This window comes from Dipodomys merriami, unplaced genomic scaffold, assembly GCF_024711535.1.
Source record: "Dipodomys merriami isolate MVZ:Mamm:240054 unplaced genomic scaffold, mDipMer1.0.p SCAF_84, whole genome shotgun sequence".
Classification (NCBI taxonomy): domain Eukaryota; kingdom Metazoa; phylum Chordata; class Mammalia; order Rodentia; family Heteromyidae; genus Dipodomys; species Dipodomys merriami.
The window spans coordinates 2,087,253-2,093,178 of NW_027206446.1; the positions used below are offsets into that span (position 1 = coordinate 2,087,253).

The following is a 5,926-nucleotide window of genomic DNA, read 5'->3' on the forward strand; positions in this document are numbered from 1 at the left end:
CTCTCAGATATGGAGGACTGCTCAAGGGTAAAGCACCAGCCAAGCAAGAGCACAAGGTTCTGAGTTCAAGTCCCAGTATCAGCACACATAAAAGAAGAACCCTGGTTCTCTCTAACATCAACAATGCTCCTTTTACCCCACAGTACACAAAAAAACATCTTAGAAAGTACCAATATTACTGCCCCAAACATGATTATTAACCATAGCTCAATGTGTTTTCAAAAAATTCTTGTTAAGTATGACTCTAGTTGTCAATTCTTGTACATTAAAATCACATGGACTAGTCCTTCTGGGTGCTTACAGTACAAGATCAATATGCACTGAAGTTCATTTGCTTCATTTAGCTTTCTATTTTTAGAGTCAGCTTTCAAAAATTGTTTTATAATTATGTAAAATGTGTATAAGCAAGTCTGAAGCACCAAGTATATTTAGAAAAGTTTAGCTTTTTATTTTAGATTCCTGCACTGTTACCTTCTTATGCCCAATGGCAAATATTAAAGACATTTCATAGTTTCTCTTTCAATTTTCCTCTCTCTGTCTATTAGGGGTTGAACTCAGGACCTTGCATGTACTCTACTGGTTAAGCTATGCCAGTCCGTTTTGCTTTTCCTTGGATTTTTTTTTTTAAATTTAATTTTTATTGTAAAGGCAATGTACAGAGGTGTTACAGGTAATGAATACATTTCTTTTCTTTTCTTTCTTTTTTTTTTTTTGGTTGGTCGTGGGGCTTGAACTCTGGGCTTGGGCGCTGTCCCTGCGCTCTTCAGCTCAAGGCAAGCACTCTACTGCTTGAGCCTCACCACCACTTCCGGTTTTCTAGTGGCTTTTATTGGAGATAAGGGTCTCACGGACTTTCCTACCTAGGCTGGCTTTGAATCAGGATCCTCAGATCTCAGCTTCCTGAGTAGCTAGAATTATAGGCCTGAGCCACCGGTGTCCAGCTAGTACATTTCTTTTCCAACAGTGTCACTCCCTTCCTTATTTTCTCCCAGTTTTTTCCCTCCCTTCTCACCCCTCCAAGTTGTATAGTTAATTTCCAACACAATGTCCAGTGTCATTGCTGGATTAGTTCACCCTTTGTCCCACCCTTTCTGTACTTCTCCTTCCCCTCCCCAAATCAGATAAACTTACTTACATGTCAAAGGGTACAGAAATAAACAATAGTGACACAAGGGGAAAAACAGAATAAAAGAGAAAACAACAGAAAAAAGAAAGAACTATAAACTGTTCAATAGCTAGGAATAAGGACACCTACTGAAAAGGAACTCTGCAAGGCAAAGTTTACCCCCAGCCTAACCTCTGGCCAGCAAGCACACAGAGATCAGGCAGGCTGCTCCCCTATGTATACCTGATACAGCAGGCCCTACCCCTCTGCTCCAATTGGCTGAGCTCAGGTTCACAATCTGCTTAGGATTGGTTAGTGTGAATAGGTAAGGCGTAGTTACCTAAGATTATCCCTAATGCAGCAGGCCCCGCCCCTCCACTCCCATTGGCTGAATTCAGGCTCACAGTCTGCAGGAAGATGTGGCTTAATTATCAGGATGTAATTAAAACTCAAGGAGTTTCTAACAGGATGTCTTAATTAAAGTGTGGCAGGTAAAGGATGCAAACTTTTGCTTGGCTTTTTCACTCCAGGCAGGAGAGAGACTTGAGCCACAGCTCCACTTCCGGCTTCTACCTGGTTCATTTGCTGACTCATGGATTTTCCTGCCTGGGCTGGCTTTGAACCGTGATCCTCAGATCTCAGCCTCCTGAGTAGCTGGGATGACAGGCGTGAGCCACTGGTGCCCAGCTGACTTTTGTAGCTTTTTAATCTCAGAGGATCAAAGAGAATATTCCTTTTATGACCATCCCAGAAAGAACAATTATGAGAAGCAAAGTCATCCCTCGGATTGACCTTACTGCCAAGTCTGAGTCCCAGTTTTGAACCAACAAGGGAACACTATGGTTCATTACAGTCCTACTGCTGAAACAGAAGCAGAGAGTTGACCCAATGCGCATGTGCGAGAAGGTAGCTCTCCAGGGTTTTCACTTGGTATAATCTTAGGAAGGCAGTGCTTGGGAGCAAAATGCAGAGTGCTCCCCGATTTTAAAAGGTCTGCCTTGTGGATGCAGGCACTGGTGGCTCACCCCCGTAACCTTGGGAGGCTGAGATCTGAGGATCGTGGGTGGAAGCCAGCAGAAGTTGAAACATCTGTGAGACTCTTATCTCCATGAACCAGCAAAAAGCCAGAAGTGGAAGTGTGACTCACGTGGTAGAGCACCAGCCTTAGGGTGAGAAAGCCAAATAAGTGCGCTAGGTTCTGAGTTCCAATTCCGGTAGGAATATAGCTATACCTTCTTCCCTAGTCTCAAGAATAGGACATCTGCATCCTTCTCAAAACTTTCAGATTTTGTTTTCTTTTAAAGGACATTTGTGCTCACTGGCAAAATTAACGAGCTGAACTCTTATAGTCATGAAATGAAATGAAATGAAATCTGTTTATTTCAGGCAAGCCACGTTGCCAACATCTGTGTTGGGCTGGGATGTGATCTTCTTAATGAGCCATCTAAGAGTCACTGGAATCAGTTGAAATAATAGAATCTTCTCGTCTCCAGTCAGTGTGTTGACAAAGAAACAAAAAGGAATTGTAGGGTAAACATAGGGCACCATTACACAAAGAGAGTAGTTAAAAAATAATCAAAACACAGAGCAAACCAGAAGAATGCCTACAAGCCAGCAGACAATGTTAAGTGCTTTTCCAATTAAATCTTTTGCTTACCCATATGGAGACACTAAACTCCTTTTTCATTGTTGAAAATCAATTCCAAAAGGCTGTCCTCAAATTACCTTAAAGTATCTCCTCAAAGTTATTAATACAAGATTTCTTTAAGAGGATTCCCTTGGTCTGACTCCTTGGGTTTGCTTCTAATGAGTCCTCTTAAAAAATAGCTTGAAATCACTTTGTTTTGACTGGTAAACCTTTTTTTTTTTCTTTGCAGGAGTGTTCTGACTTTGTATTTCATAAATCTATAAGAGAAGTTGGTTTGCTGAAGTTGGCAATGCCAAATAAAAAGCTCCTACAATGTGTCATTGCTGGGAGTTTTTTTTCAATAACATTACACAGTGGCTTGAAAAAAACTCATGCTTATGCCTGTCATCCTAACTACTCAGGAAGCTGGGATCTGAGGATCATGGTTCGAAGCCAGCCAGGGTAGGAAAGTCTGTGAGACTCTTATCTTCAATGAACCACCAGAAAACAGGAAGTGGAGCTGTAGATCAAAGCAGTGGAGCGCCAGCCTTGAGTGAAAGAGCTGAGGAACAGTGCCTAGGCCCTGAGTTCAAGCCCTGGGACCAGCAGAAAAAAAGAAAACCCCAACCTTTTGGCTGTTCATTTTGACTATTACTCAATTGACATTCAGGCTTATTTTCTTATCCCTATCTATTTTACATGTGATCTGAGAGGACAAAAGAGATATTCTGTTTTTACTAGTAATAATTGTGTACATGAAAACAATGAAGCCTTATCTTCTAATCATAGATACTTCTAGAATTACAACATGTTGTACACTGGGCTGGCCAATCTTTTTTGGGGGGGCTGGGGTAGGGAGTCCTGGGGTTTGAACTCAGGGCCTGGGTGTTGTCCCTAAGCTCTGTGCTCAAGGCTGGTGCTCTAGCCCTTGAGCCACCACTTCCAGTATTTTCTGAGTAGTTGATTGGAGATAAGAGTCTCATGGGCTTTCCTGCCCAGACTGGCTTTGAACTACAATCCTCAGATCTCAACCTCCTGAATAGTTAGGATGATGGGTGTGAGCCACTGGTGCCCAGCTCACAGATGATTTTTAATTTCCTGAGGAAGTATTTCTCAGGATGCCAAAGAGAATAAAGCATGATTAAAAAAAAAACCTAGCCCAGAGTTTCTGAACAGCTTCTTTCTTTTCCTGTTCCCTCACTGAAAATCTTTATTAGCAAGCACTTTTAAGTCTGAAGGCCAGAAAGTTAGGCAATGAATAAAAAGAATCACTTACTGTGTTGTGATTCTGATGTAATATTTTCCCTACTTTGCATCTCTATACAACATTCACATGTACATAAATATTATTTAGGTGTCCATAAGACACTAATGTTTCTCTCTCTTTTACCTGCTGTATTTTGTCATTATTTTTACTTTGTTTTGGGTGTGTGGGTTGTGGGGCTTGAACTCTGGGCCTGGGCGCTGTCCCTCAGCTCTTCAGCTCAAGGCTAGCGCTCTACCACTTGAGCTACAGTGCCACTTCCGGTTTTCTAAGTGGTTCATTAGAGATGAGACTCACAGACTTTCATGCCCAGGCTGGCTTTGAATGGTGATCCTCAGATCTCAGCCTCCTGAGTAGTTGGGATGTCAGACGTGAGCCACTGGCGCCTGTCTTTGCTTGTTGTTTTTAACTCCATCATTTTACTTTATCCAACATCTCCAGGAAGTATGGTAAATTCAGTATTTTTTTTCTTTTTCTTTTGGCAATAGGGATATAGTCAAAAGAGAATCAGTTTGGAGGCTGTGGGTTTATTCAGTTTTTTTTTATGTGTGTGTATTTCAGGATGAAGACTTGAACTCAGGGCCCTGAGCTCTCTTGCTCTGCTATTTTCTCAAGGCTGGTATGCTACCACTCAAAACACACCTTTACTTCTGGATTTCTGCTGGTTAATTAGAAGTAAGACTCTTATGCTAGAGGCTGGCTCTGAACCTAATCCTCAGATTTCAGCCTCTTGAATAGGAGGACTGCAGGTAGAAGCCACTAGTTTCTGGATGTAAGAATGATCTCCTTTAATGTGAAAAGTTAAGCCAGGCTCCAGTGGCTCACATCTGTCATGCTAGCTGTTCAGGAGGCTGAGATTTGAGGATCTAAATTCGAAGCCAGCCCCAAGAAACTCTCATCTCCAATTAATCATCTAAAAACCAGAAGTGGAGCTGTGGCTCAAAGTGGCAGAGTGCTAGCCTTGAGCAAAAGAGCTCAGGGACGGGACAGTGCCCAGGTCCTAAATTCAAGCTCCATGACCGAAAGGAAAAAAAAAAGTTAGTAGAAACACTTTTCTTTGTTCTACCATGTGTAACATGTCAAATTTTCCCCGTGGCCTGTAAAATATTCTGTTTCTTGGAACCCCTTGGCATTATTTTGTCTTTTGACTTCTGGTAGAATCTAAGCCCTTTGTGGAAATAAAGCATCTTTTTTGTCCACTGTCTCACTCATTCTGTTCGCCTGGAATGGACCACATACATCCATGATGGATACTGAAGTAATACTCCTGATTAAAATGGAAAAGCAGTGTTGTATGAAAGGAGAGAAGGTTAGCACTCCCCTTGACAAGGATGGAAGAGGCCCTTGGGCCTGACAACACGCATACGGTTAAGGCATTGCCACCTACTTTGTGGCATCTAACCATCGTTTTTGTGGTATATATACACAATGGAATTCTATGCCTCCATCAGAAAGAATGACATTTCCCCATTTGTTAGGAAATGGAAAGGTTTGGAAAAAATTATATTAAGTGAAGTAAGCCAGGCCCAAAGAAGCATAGGTCCCATGGTTTCCCTTATTTGCAATATCTAGTATAGGTATGAGTCAAGCGGAAAAGGTCAGATAATGTGATGTTAGGAAAATGAACCCTTAAATATGTATTTTAATGTTTTCGTTTCTTTCATGCATGTGTTTCTAACGCATTTATAAGATTATTTCTTTGTTGCTTTGTATGTCCCTCCCCCACAGTGTAACCCCCGCTTTCACTATATTTGACGTCAGTATAACATGTGGAGGAGATGGGGACAAACAAGTTGTTTAAGGATTCAGGTGGACCTGTTGCAACAATGAGAAGTACAAAATGTCATGTCAAAACCAGCTTTACAATGTCGGTGTGGGGGGGGGGGAGGGGGGTATAATTGGGTGGGGGGAGGGGGGTAAAATTGGGTGG

At 41.9% G+C, this 5,926-nt stretch overlaps 1 non-coding gene across 1 annotated transcript; it reads left to right on the forward strand.

Annotated features, from left to right (window-relative positions):
• The first annotated feature begins 5,283 nt into the window (after positions 1–5,283).
• On the forward strand, positions 5,284–5,409 carry LOC138820150 (U6atac minor spliceosomal RNA). Its single transcript, XR_011369734.1, has one exon. It is a non-coding gene; the product is annotated as a U6atac minor spliceosomal RNA (small nuclear RNA).
• Positions 5,410–5,926: the final 517 nt, after the last annotated feature.